Genomic DNA, 14,255 nt, shown 5'->3' on the forward strand with positions numbered 1-14,255 from the left:
TGACCTCAAAGATAAAGTCAACATGGATAAGGGCTAGGGAGTGCTGTGCATTTAAAGGACACCATCAGCACAGTGCAACAAACTTAAGAATATTACTTTAGGCACTGGTATTTCAGAAGACATCAACAAAGCACACGCAGCCTCTTTGTGCAGTGTCTTTTGAATATCTGGCTGTCAAAAGCACTTGCTAGGTATGTCTTTTGATTAATGAAGAACACATAGGATATATTTTTGTAATGGAGCATGACACTGATCTGTGCTGAGATTGTGGTATTCTTTAATTTTACCTACACATCTGCCGACTCCTATTCGCCTGCTTGACAAGAAGACATTGGCTGTTGCACAAAATGAGAATAAATATCAAATTCATTTAACTTGAAGGCCAGAGGGACCATTATGATCATCTAGTCTGACCTTCTGCATTACACAGGCCAAAAAAATATCACCCATAATTTCTGTATCAGGCTCATAATTCCTGGTTGAGTCATAGCGTGTTTTTAGAAAGAGACACATTCCCGATGTAAAGACTTTAAGTGACAGAGAATCCACCAGGTAAGTTGTTCCAATGGTTAATTATTTTGCTGTTAAAAAAATGAAGTGGCCTTTAAAAGGATAGCATCTTTGCAGGCCAGATGAGGGATGGGTGTTCTACATATTGGAGTGATGTAGAAGAAGGCACAGTGAGCGTTATAGGATAATCTGATGAAAGGGTGCATCGAGGAGGGCATCTTTGGCAGGGCAGAGTTGTTGGTTGTGGTGATGTGCAAAGAGACTCTGTGTAGGCCAAGATCCTCATAAATCATCCATTGGATATGGAACTCACTTATGCCAGTGTAAATCAGGAATAATTCCACATACATCAGGAGAGTTACCATGATGAAAATTGACGTAACTGAGGGTACGCCTTCACTACCCACCGGCTCGGCTGGTAGTGATCGATCTATCGGGGATCGATTTATTGCGTCTCGTCTAGACGTGATAAATTGATCCCCAAATCGACGCCTGTACTCCGCCTTGGCAGGAGGAGTAAGCAGAGTCGATGAGGGAGCCGCCGTGGTCGACTCGCCACCGTGAGGACAGCCAGGTAACTCAAACTAAGATACTTCAACTTCAGCTACGCGAATAGCATAGCGGAAGTTGCGTATCTTAGTTCGACCCCCCCACCCTCCAGCCTAAGATCAGAATGAGGCCCTGTATTCAGCAACACCAGTGGATCTCAGTTTTAAATGTATCTGCATTCCCGCCCTGCCCTAACAAGGAGAGAAAGATACAAGACAGACTTATTGGCTGTCTAGCTAACTTTACGTTAAATAGTCTCATCATGTTCCACCAACCAACAGCTGTGGCCCCACTTCCCTTCATTCTTGATGATGTTGAGGTTGATAGCTCTCCACTGTTTGACTTTGTTCTGGTTGTGATGGCATCCCATTCTGATGGCACTGTGCTGTGCATACAGATGGCTCCATAGGGCAGTTGTACTTGGAGGCTGATCTTACACCTCCTCAATATATGTAGTACAGATATCTTGCTCCACATTCTGGGACTGGAATACATACAAAATATACCAGGAGAGGGAATTTTTTTCTGTTTGAGCATTCCCCTTTGTATCTTTCTACCTCTCCTAGTTGTTATTGCTCATGTTGATTGATCACTCGGGTACAATTATTTTGTTTGAAAGCCAATGGTATTCTCATTCTCCTGTTTTTCTTCCTGTCTGTAGAAACATCACTCCCAAACACACACAACCAGCATGTACAGATTGCCCAGATAAGAGCTCCTAGTATGACTGCAGTTGTTTGCACACAGATATATGTGTTAATGCATGAATATCCATATTCAAACAAATAAGAGCTCCTCTCCAGTCATGTGAATAAAAACTGGTTGGATGAATATTTGTGGAAAAGTAAAAAGAAAAAGCAGAAGCATGTTTGTATTAAATCACAAATTGGATTTCACATGTATGTTTGGACGTACATTTTCCATTTGAGATGCTGATAATAAAATCATTGCAGACTTGTAGATATCAGTGGTAGAAAAGATCACCTAAGTTTTCTGCCATAAATCCTACAGATCTATCTACACTTCATTAGTATACCACAGGGATTTTTAGACATGCTGATCCATTAAAAATATTAGTAAGAGAAGTGTGCACAAACAGGTAGCTGTACATGCCCATTTTGAATGCAAATAAATGTATTTTTATCAAAGTCACTGCTCTCCTGAGTAAGGGCGTGACTTCATGTACACTGCAACAGTGGGGCAGCTGTGTGCTGAAGCACTTTCGTGAAGACTTTACTATGTTGACGAGAGAATGTCTCCTGTCGGTGCAGTTGGTCCCTCTCCCCAAGAGGCAATAGCTATGTCGATAGGGGAAGCTCTTCTGCTGACACAGAGCTGTCTGCAACGGGGGTTAGGTCGGTACAAGTATGTGTTGTGGATTTTTCAGACCCCTGAGCGATGTAGTTATACTGATACAGGGCTGTAGTGTAGATTTGGCCTAAGTGTTGGCATAGGCAGGCCCTTAACTTGTACACTGTATGGGAACAGACAATAAGCTTTTGGGTAAGTTGGATTGTAGCTTTTGTAAACCCACTGTCTATCTCTGTTACTCCTTTCCTTTCCCCCACTTCATTCATTTTTCCCTGTGATTTGAAAAGCAATACTGTACATTTGAATGTGGAAAAAGCTGCACCCACAACTTGTCCACACAGTTGTGTATTAAGAACTCTAATCTGCCCCAAATAAAATCAGTAGAACAACTCCTGTTGACTTAGGTGAGAGCAGGTTTGAAGCTGTAGGTAAGTATGCTTCCCTACCAAATAGTATATATTCACACAAGAGCCAAGTTAAACTTGCTGTGCCATTCAAAACTTTGCATTTCATGACTTTGTGTGTGTAAAATCTCAAACATAATATAATATTAACAAACGTTTTGGCATGTAATTCTCGTTAATTTAGAGAAACAGAGTCTCTTCTTGTAAATAAATTTGTCATTGTGTCCCTGCTTCTTCTGTTTTAATGGAAGAACCAAGTGGGCCAGTGAGCTTCCTTGCTCCATAATCCTGTTTCCTTACAACCTCTGAGAAATGTATGGAATTAGCGGATTGGCTTCTGTTCCATACTTATTCCCGAGAAAAGTCCTTCCTCACGTGAGTCCCACATAGGAGAGTGAGGGTGAGTTTGAAGGATCAGGCAAATGTAATTTACAAACAGGAGGCATTTACTATTAAAGCATTAGTGTTTTGTGTTAGCTTATTGACATCTACAAACCTGGAGGATTACAACAAAACTTCTAAAATTGGAGTTTGGTTGGGTTTTATTTTGCAGTTCAATACTTAAGAATGTTATAAATGCAATATTTTAAAATAAATAAGATTTTAAAGAAAAAATAAGTTTTACATGCAAAACTTAAACTCCTCAGCTCTTATCTTCTCTTTCCACTGATTGATTTGTTTTAACATGATGGATTCAATAATAAATAGATCATCTTTATGTTCTTCTATGAATTCAGCTCCATGGGCTGCACTGGGCAGATGCTTTCTACTGCACAATGTCGATGGGAATGCTGAAAATAACATCTTAAATTAAGAGCAGAAAAACTGTATTTTGTAATATATTTCATTAATAGTACTTAGAGTTTTTTAAGCTCCTATATAATACCTGAATCCTTTTTTTAATAGATGGAAGTGACAGCTGCACATAGTGACAGACGGCTGCAGCATGCTTCTAATGAGGGAGGCTAGTATATTAAATAACTTCCTGATAGATATTTTTTAACCTGTTTGGTTCAAACTGCCACAATAAACAATGATCTGACTCTTTGAAATAATAACCTAAAGTGAAAAGGCATAATTTGGGGGTGGAGGAGTGGGATTCAAGTATTGCTTTTACAGATAATATTAAGAGAGGTCACCTCAACTATTCTTTACTTGTCTGCAATAGTCTGTTTAGAATCCATTATGGAAAATGCATGACCTGTGAACTAAACACAACATGCAGTAAAAAGATCAGGATGTGTATTAATGTAAATTAGCCAGCAGGAATATTTCTTTGCACAAGGGTCAGCTTGAAACAATGTAATCTAATTACTCTTCAGTTTCAAATACGTGCATAGACATTTGCTCCTGTAACAGGGAAGACCATTTTCTTTTGGCAACATTTACTATGTGGAAGCCTATAGTATTTGCAGGCTGATAATAGGACTAATATGCTGGCACTCTGACAGAGGGTACAGGAGGGCACGCTATTTAGATAAGTGTTTCTGCTACATTACCCAGACAATGTTGCCCTTCACAGAATGTTCCAGCCATTGTGCAGCTTTGATATCACACAGCTATAGAATGTTAATGCCAACATAATTATATATTTTGGCTCCATTTTGGCAGGAGACTGTACTTAAGCAGAATTTAGTACCATCTTAAGTGTTCCTACAGCTGGATAATTAAAGGGCATTTCAGTTTTCAGAACAGGAAATTAATGATATGAAGATCACTGGCTATTTAAGGACAGTTATTCTGGGCATGTAGGGAGTCCTAACAATGAGATGCATTTCCAGACACACACACACAGTTTGGTAAGAAAAAGATATAAATCTTGTGCAATTTAGCCAGTTTTCCTTCTTTTAGGTTGATCCATGTGCCAGATAGGCTAGCTTTTATTATTCTCTAGCAAACAGTACTTTATTGATGTGAAGTTAAGGTTGCAGACACATATCTGTGTTTTGAGTGTGTATTGCCTTTTAGAATGAAAAGGTTAGAATTAAAAACAATACATGGTAGAACTTTAAGTAATTCATAGTTAGAGTTGCACTTCCATGAGGCATATCATCTCATTCACACAGCAATCACAGCCCTCGCCTTGCTCCAGTAGATTTGTGATATTTTTACAGTGTGGTTTAAGAGTGTGTGTGCAATACCTGACATCTTTAAATGAGATTTATTGGGCTCCGAGGGTGAAATTGACTTCATTTATGGACCAGCTGTCCAACTGTGGCTCATGGACACCTGTCTTGAAAGGTTATTTTAAACCTTTTTTAGCTTGCAAAGTCTGCAGCAGAGATCGGCAACCTTTTGCACATGGCCCATCAGGGAAATCCGCTGGCGGGCGGGATGGTTTGTTTACCTGCAGCGTCCGCAGGTTCGGTCAATCGCAGCTCCCAATGGCTGTGGTTCACCGTTCCAGGCCAATGGGGGCTGCGGGAAGCAGCGTGAGCCGAAGGATATGCTGGCCGCCATTTCCCGCAGCCCCCATTAGCCTGGAATGGTGAACTGCGTGCCAACGTTGCCGATCCCTAGTCTACAGCATACAACTATGAACATCCGTAGTTTAATATGTACTGAGTAAAGGACTGTCACCGTGATCCATTTCTATCTTGACATAACTTAGCCATGAACTTGTACATCCAAACCTAGGATGAAATCCTGTCCCATTGAAATCAATGGTAAAACTTCCACTCCTTGTTTCAAAATGCTTTAATAATGTAAGACCCCTTAAAATAGCAACTGATATAATAATCCATCAGAATTTCTAACTTCTGAAAGAGTAGCAGAGCACATACCTGCTTTGATGCATGATTTGATGCTTGCAGGTTGTATTCAGTCACCCACCTAAACTTTTAATCAGAGAATTTTAAAAAAAGAAATTTGAACCAAATTTTGAGCCTCACCATGTAGTGTATTAATGTTCTTTTTGTGCTGTTTTTTAAAAGGGAAATGTATTAATAGGCAAAGTAGAAGAATGTGATGGGGGAATAATTAAGGCTTGTCAGGAGGAGCCTGAGGTGGGGCTCACAAGGAGGAGCTTAGGTGCCCTGCCACCTAGTGGAATCCACAGCCTTGAGTTAGGTGCCCAGATTCCCTATACAATGCATGGGATTCACAAAAGCCAGCACACTAAGTGGGGAGCTGTCTAAGTTTGTTATATGCTTTTGTGTAGTAACAGGATAGGTGGGCTTATAACAGTTCAAATTTAGTTGTTTAGCAGACCCTACCCCTAAAGACAGGATCGTCACCTCTCCAGCATCTATCATCTGGGGTCACTTAAAATAAATAGGGAGATAATGATTAGGGTGCAAAACAGGTAAGTGGTTTATTGAAGGGTTATATACAATAGTGGGAGAGGGAAGCAATGTATATAAAACAGAACAAAACTGAATATAACAGCTCGATGGTTTATATTCCAAGGCGGGCTTGAAGCCCAGATCCCACAAACCCTTACAATAACTATGGGCATATAACAAATAAGACAGTATTACTGTTCTGGAGAACAGGAACCCTGATGGTATGATGTTTAATGGCTTGCTTCTCCTTCTTGGCTTTCAGATCCAGACCTTCAACTGTGAAGTTTGATGGAGAGAGCCTCACAGGGGACACGAACGTGCTGGATCAATGGAACTGAAACCAGGTAAGACCTAAGGGATGAAGGTCTTCGGTATCTCAGGCCTGGAAGGTGTCTTGACTCTTGGAGACCACACAAACCAGAAGAACATGGGCAGACAGCACTAAGGGGAGGGTGACACCCCCTTAAATAGATTCACTATCACTCTGCAGATTAGTTTAGAGTCAGAGGGTACTTTCCCGCCTTTTGGGTTGCTAGGCAGGTTAAGCCTGTGCAGCAACCAATCAGGAAAATTACACAAGAGAAAGGGCACCAAACTAACTAGGGAAGAAGGACACAAATATGGAGGACAAACAACAAGGTGATAGAACTAATATGGCGAAAATGCTTCCAACAAATTAGCCAATTTTTGGATCATATTAAAGAAGTTCTGTATTAAAATCACAAATGAGTTGGATTCCCCACAGTTTAAATTCCAGGGTATTACTAATTAAGAGGTCTCTTGGTTTTTGGTACTGTTTCTCTCCCTCTATGTGTGAAACCTTGCAAGCTGCTAATTGCGTTAGTACATTCTAAGACAGAGTATGTTCTCAAAGCAATTCACACAGAGAGAGACTCAAAGCAATACTCTGTAACAACAGAAACAGCACCCAGAGACTCCCCACCCTTTTGTTGTATTAACAATTGTGATTAAAATAGAGATAGAGGATGTATGTGGATGGATGCTTGGTGTGGATAATAACTGAATGATCAGGGAGGTGCCAGCCTAAGAATCCAGTGTCCATCGGCTGAAGAAGGCGTCAAGTGGAAATAACCAGAGGACCCCCAGAGGGCAGACTGGAATCCACCCAACAGCCTCAAGGATGGGAGAACCAAAGAACAAGATAACATCTGGTAGCACGGAGCCGTCAGGAATGTGCCGTCTGCTGATTGATTCAGCAACAGCATGATGAAGCAGTTCCCATAGACTGGCATAGGAAGAAAGTCCTATAAAAATGGACTCTAGAAAGTGAGAACTTTGGGGTCTGATTCTGCAAACCAACTTCCAGGAGCATCAGATGAGCATCTGACAAGGCCCTGCTTCCTCCTCATGTCCAGGCCACCTGGCCAGTGGCTTGGCATGAGCAACTCTAAGGCTGGTAACTATGATAACAACCTTGCAGAACCTGTGTGTGTGTGTGTGTGTATGAATGAATGTGAGAATAAATATGAGATTGAATGGAATGTTATAGCTATAACTAACTGCTTACTATGATTCTTTCTGTATTCACAATAAATGTGGTATTTTGCCTTTTCCCCTTTAATAAGATCCTACTGGTTTTTATTTTATTGGTATAACACAATAACAAATGGCAAACAGAGGATTGTGGCCTAAGCCCTGCCCCTCAAAGGGAGCTAGATGCCCAAGTCCAAACTAGAGGGAGATAAGCATCTCCACTCGGGATTCACAATCCACTCCTGGAGGTAGGTGCCAAGCCAGTTCAGTCTTTTGCAAGAAAAATGGTTGTGGTGGTGGTGCCATCTTATAACTTTTAGCCCAGAGGCTGTGGTGCTTACCCAGATAGAATGTAGGAGACCTAGGTTCAGTTCCCTCCTCTGCTTGATGTGGAGTAAGAATTTGAATATGGCTCTTGTACCGCGCAGGAGGATGCCCTGACAACTGGCTCATGGGGTATTCTGGGGCAGGGTGTTCCAATCTCTCTTGCTGAAGCTGTTCCAAGTCAAATAAATAATTAAATATTCATTGGAACAGGGGGACTGGAACCTGGATTACCACCCTCCCAGGTGAGTGCGCTAACCACTGGGATTTACAGACATCCTCATTCTCTCCCTGCCTCCTCCCACCCCCATTTTCTGTGGGTTTGTCCATGCTCTGAGTATGCCTAGTGACTCAGACCACAAGGGCAAGACAGGCAGGGAAACACCTAGTTTATGACCCCTGCTGTGAGTTAAGCACCAAGCTGCTGGGCAGTCAGGACTAAGGTGGCTGTGTATATGCCCAGCCACCAAAATGTAGGTGCCTTGGGGATTTAATTGGTGGACACTTTGGGCTTGTCTTCACTACCAGGGAGATTGACGCTGTTGCAATCGATTTAGCAGGTGTCAGTTTAATGGGTCTAATGAAGACCCACTAAATCGACAGAAGAGCGCTCTCCGGTTGACTCCGGTACTCCAGCTCTTCAAGAAGAGTAAGGGAAGTTGACAGGAAAGCGTCTCCCATCAATGCATTGCAGTGAAGACACTGGGGTAAGTCGACCTAAGCTACGTCGACTCCAGCTATGTTATTCACATAGCTGGTGTAGCATAACTTAGGTCAATTTACCCCATTAGTGAAGACAAGCCCTTATTAGATGTCTCTGGCTTTTAGGCACCCAGGGTGTTAGGCACCAGCTGAGCAGGGATTTTATGAATACCAGTGGTGCCTAAATGTAGGATTTTGCCACCTAAAGTGGCAGTTAGATGCCTAAATATCTTGTGAATCCCACTCCTAGTGATTTTAAATATAAATGGCTGACTTGATACAGTGAAGTACATTTCCTCTGCTTTGCACATTGTACTTGGTAGATGCAAACACTTGTACAGATACTAAAAATTCTTGCTAACCTGAGTAGTTTCTGGGTGCCCAACATGAGATACCATAAAAGGGCTTGTTTTCAGAAAGGGTTCTTAAAACCAGTTCCCTTTAAGGTGTCTCAAGCTGGGCATCCAGAAATCACAAGTCACTTTTTAGTATTTCAGCCTCTGTCTCTTGTGCACAGGCTTTATATATTCCAGCACCTGTATGCACACAAACGTTAGACTCTAACCCTGCAAAACCAGTTGGCCCCTAACAAGTTTTAAAAGGGCAAATTCTAACACTTGCATGCACAGTTGCTACACTGTTGGAAGTGAATATGCAGGCAAAGCACAGGCATGTAGAGAAAATACGTTCTGAAAATTTACTTCAGTGTACATCTCTGAACTAATACTACATTCAGACCCAATAGTACATCTGTAATGACGCTATTAAGAGACCCAGTTTCGTACACTATTAGTAGTGTCTCTAATGGCAAGTGGGTTTTAAAGTAAGAGAGATTTATAAAGATTTTCCTAGGTATCATGAAAAGCACATCTAAAAGATGGAGATACTATATTTGTCTTCATACGAGTTGAAAACAAAAAGGTATTAATCTTAAAATCGACAGAAATCTGTAAGGCCCTGTCTCCCCCAAACCAACATGACATTAGACACTTAAGGACTAAACTCTCAACAATTTTATATATATTATCACATTATTATTATTTTATTATTTTAGTTGACTTTGTTTCATGAATTTATTGGTATTATGTTTTATGTAATGAGTGTAGATTAATGTAAAAGTGCTATGGGTTCAAGTTATTATTGCATATTTTCCTCAATCTGAAGGCCAGAAACAGCACTGAAGATAGTGACAAGACATTTGTAAAAGCAGAACTCACACCTGTCACCCAGTTGAAGCTGGGAGCAGTTTGTTCTTAGATTTATTTTTGAACATGGATAGCATGTGAGCAGGTGCCTGTAAGAGCCATTACATGGTAGCTACTAGAGTGATTAATTTCAGAGTAGCAGCCGTGTTAGTCTGTATTCGCAAAAAGAAAAGGAGGACTAGTGGCACCTTAGAGACTAACCAATTTATTTGAGCATCAGCTTTCATAAGCTACAGCTCACTTCATCGGAAGCATAAAGTGGAAAATACAGTGAGGAGATTTATATACACACAGAACATGAAAAAATGGGTGTTATCATACACATTGTAAGGAGAGTGATCACTTAAGATGAGCTATTACCAGCAGAGGAGAGTGGGGGAGGGGGGGTGGAGAAAACCTTTTCTGGTGATAATCAAGGTGGGCCGTTGCCAGCAGTTAACAAGAACGTCTGAGAAGCAGTGTGTGTGTGGACGGGGGGAAGTAAACATGGGGAAATAGTTTAACTTTGTGTAATGACACATCCACTCCCAGTCTCTATTCAAGCCTAAGTTAATTGTATCCAGTTTGCAAATTAATTCCAATTCAGCAGTCTCTCGTTTGGAGTCTGTTTTTGAAGTCTTTTTGTTGTAATATTGCGACCTTTAGGTCTGTAATCGAGTGACCAGAGAGATTGAAGTGTTCTCCAACTGGTTTATGAATGTTATAATTCTTGACATCTGATTTGTGTCCATTTATTCTTTTACGTAGAGACTGTCCAGTTTGACCAATGTACATGGCAGAGGGGCATTGCTGGCACATGATGGCATATATCACATTGGTAGATGTGCAGGTAAATGAGTCTCTGATAGTGTGGCTGATGTGATTAGGCCCTATGATGGTGTCCCCATTGAATGCATCCGATGAAGTGAGCTGTAGCTCACGAAAGCTTATGCTCAAATAAATTGGTTAGTCTCTAAGGTGCCACTAGTACTCCTTTTCTTTTAAAGTGATTAAGTGATTCATTGGAGTGCCTTTACAAACTGAAATTTAAAAGGCTAGAAGTCTCTTTATTAAAAGATAAAATGAATGTAAAAAGAGTCAAACAACTGTTGACTACTCTGCTCCCTTTTTTTTTTTAGTGGAGCTGAAATATATTCAAGGACTCAGCAATATTTTCCTTTATTGCTATCCATCAGCTGTGCCACTGAAAGCCTCCAGGAAAAGTTCAGGAAAAGCTTATTTCCACTACAAATTTGTTCCCTCCTTCTTTCAGTTCTGCCACCTTACTTGCCGAACAATACTTCTCCACCTTCTTTGGCTTCCAGTCACAATTCTCATCACCTGTTTTCAACCTCTAACTACCTTGTTAAACCCTCCACCCTTTCAGTTCTCAACTCCCTGGCTGTGCAGGACCATGACAACTTTTCAGTCAAAAGGCGAACAAAATCTGCTTTGATATCTCTCTCTCCCCTGCTCCTCACTCTCGCCAACTTCCCATCAGTTCCTTCTTCCCCTCCATCACTGACACTGAGATTCCTCTCATGCTTGCCGCCACATGTCCCTGTAACTTTACCTTCTCTTCCTATTTACCACTGTTGCCTTGATTTCTTCTTGTCAGTCTGGGTTCTGTCCTTTTCATTCCATTCCAGCTGTTCACACCAACATTTCTAATGACCTCTGTCATTAAATCACAAGGAACCTGCTACATGTTCAAATTCCCTGACCTCTCTGCTGCTTTCAGAGGTCAGTCAGACCCTCCTTGAAATCTTGTCATCTCTGGGCTTTCAAAATATTGTCCTCTCCCGGTTCCCGTCCTAACACTGTGGTCATTCCACCTCTTCCCTCCCCTCCCACTTTGTATGGGCCAGCATGGAACTCTGCCCTTGGTCCCCTCCTCTCCTTACTTTACACCTTTTTCTTTGGTGTATCTCGCCCACTCACATGGCTTCAACTACTATCTGTACACATCTAACCTCACAACCCTACCATTCTTCAATTAGTGACACAAGAGCAGAAGAAGAAGAAGGAGAAAAGGGGATCCCCAAACATAGGGGTCATTTATTAAATGGAATTATAAGGATCTTGAGAGATCATGAAGTCCAGTCCTCTGTGCTGAGGCAGGACCAAGTAAACTTAGCTCATCCCTGACAGGAGTTTGTCCAACCTGTTCCCAAAAACCTCCAATCAGCGATGACCCGTACCTGCTGATCTGGGGTGGGGGGGAATTAAGGGGTCAGCCACCCCCGGAACAGCTAAAGTCACACCCCACCCTCAGGCAGACCCTCCCCTTGCCCTCAGTCTCCCCTCCTGGAAAGCAGCAGCCCCTTCCTGCAGCTCCCAGCTGTTGCTCCTTCCTCTCCCCGTGGGGCACAGCTTGCAGCTCATAGGCTGTGGCATCTGCCAGGCAGGGAGGGGGCCTAGCCACACCATATGACCAAGCAGGGCTGGCAAACCCTGGCAGAAATCTTTTTTTTTTGGGGGGGGGGGGGGGGGGGACAGACGGACATGACCCTGTGTGCTCCCCCCATGCATCGCCTCTGCCTCCAATGATGGGGATTCCACAACCTCCCTTGGAAGACTATTCCAGCGCTAAAGTACCCTTATAGTTAGAAAGTTTTTCCTAATATCTCCCTTGCTGCAGATTAAGGCTATTACTTCTTGTGTTATCTCCAATGGACATGGAGCACAATTGTTCAACATCCTCTTTATCAACATCCCTTAACATATTTGAAGACACTTATTGGGTTCCTCCTCAATTTCCTCAAGACTAAACTTGCCCAGTTAACATTTCCTCATAGGTCAAGTTTTCTAATGTATAATGTGTAGTAGTCAGTAGCAATATTGTATTTATTTATTGTGATGCACAATATTAGTTTAGTGTCATCTATACATTTGTTGGCTATCGTTGTTTGTCAGAAACGTAACTTTATTTCATATTTAATCACCACAATCTTTGTTTGAAAATACTTCCTTGGTTATAATATATTTTCCATTTGTCCTACAGATCAATACATTTTTTTCTTTTGTTTTTAAACTATTCTGGTCTCAGTGACAAAATATAACAAATTATTGTCTGTGTACCGCTGCCCTCTACTGGACAGAGTCAGACCTGCTCAATTATGTATCCTAGTTCCTATAATGTTAACATTTAAGTAATGACACTTGAGTTATAGCAAGTGGCAGGTGCTGTGCTTTGAGGCCTACTCCTGCACCCATTTGTGTCAGTGGCAAAACTCCCTACTCCGGTAATGCAGGATTAAGCATTTGGAGAAGGATCTGAGTACCTTATTCCTGTGGCCCTGGTGTGCAGCAGAATGATGTCTATAACTTTCCTAGATGGGCATTGATTTGTTACAATATTTGGGGAGTTTAAAAACAATCCCTGAAAGATATGCTCCTTTGGCTGAAATAAATGGAAATAGTATGAAACCTAAAACCACAACGGGTCATTCAGGACTCTTGAACAACTTTCATATTAATGCTATGCTAAGGAGAAAACTTGGTAGCAAATTTTAAAAAATAGCAAGAAACAGTGATTTGAACATATTTGTCTTTCTTTTTCTGGGAAACAGTAAGATTGTTTTATTCAGTTCAGTACCAGTGACCTTGTTTTTCATTTGTGTATTCCAGGGAGTAACCTTTTGTGCCATAAAAAATAGGCAAAAAATATTGAGAGAGAGAGAGAGAGAAGGGGCTAAATTCTAAGCTGGTGTAAACAGATATGGTTTGATCGGGGGCGTGCCAATTTACGTTAACGTTAACGTTAACGGGGGCGTGCCAATTTACATCGGCAGCAAATTTGGCTCACAGTGAATGTGTAAGTGTGTTTAATTGGTCAAGAAAAAAAACTCTCTCACTGAAAAATCTCCGTCTGCAATGGAGACTATAATATATAAATATAGAAACGGTTGTACAAAGCACTCTCATATATTCTGTAGGTAACAAGCTTGGCTGGCAGGGTCATGGATTACATGACCTACAATGTCTTTGCCATCTATTTCTATTATACACAGTTATTTTAGTGTCTATGTTTCTTTTCTCCTCTGCTAGGTAATAGCATTAAGAGTGGATCTGCCAGAGGAAACCATGGCTCTCAGACAGTTGTAAAAATAGAATGATGAATTCAGAGCACGTGGGTCGAGCGCCTCAGAATCCAGGCTTGGAGCAAGTTAAAAAGAGGGATTTAGACAAGGCTGTAATCTCTTTCAGTGGATAACTCTGTTCTAGGGCTGTTGGTCTAATCATGCTGAGAAAGGGGAGGTTCCAGAGCTGCATGTGCACTTGTTTACTACGGGCTGTAGGCACTACCATGCTCTGTTGCCTTTCTGATTTGCTCTCATTCATTATTTCCTCTGCTTGTTTATTCTGCAGCATTTCTGGATCTCCCTATGGGGATCTGAAGAATCACATTAATGACTCGTCTATTTTATCCTACCAGACGAGACTGATGCTCCAGAGGCTATCTCCTTCAGGCACCTGAAACATGCAGCAAG

This window comes from Lepidochelys kempii, chromosome 1, assembly GCF_965140285.1.
Source record: "Lepidochelys kempii isolate rLepKem1 chromosome 1, rLepKem1.hap1, whole genome shotgun sequence".
NCBI classification, from domain to species: domain Eukaryota; kingdom Metazoa; phylum Chordata; order Testudines; family Cheloniidae; genus Lepidochelys; species Lepidochelys kempii.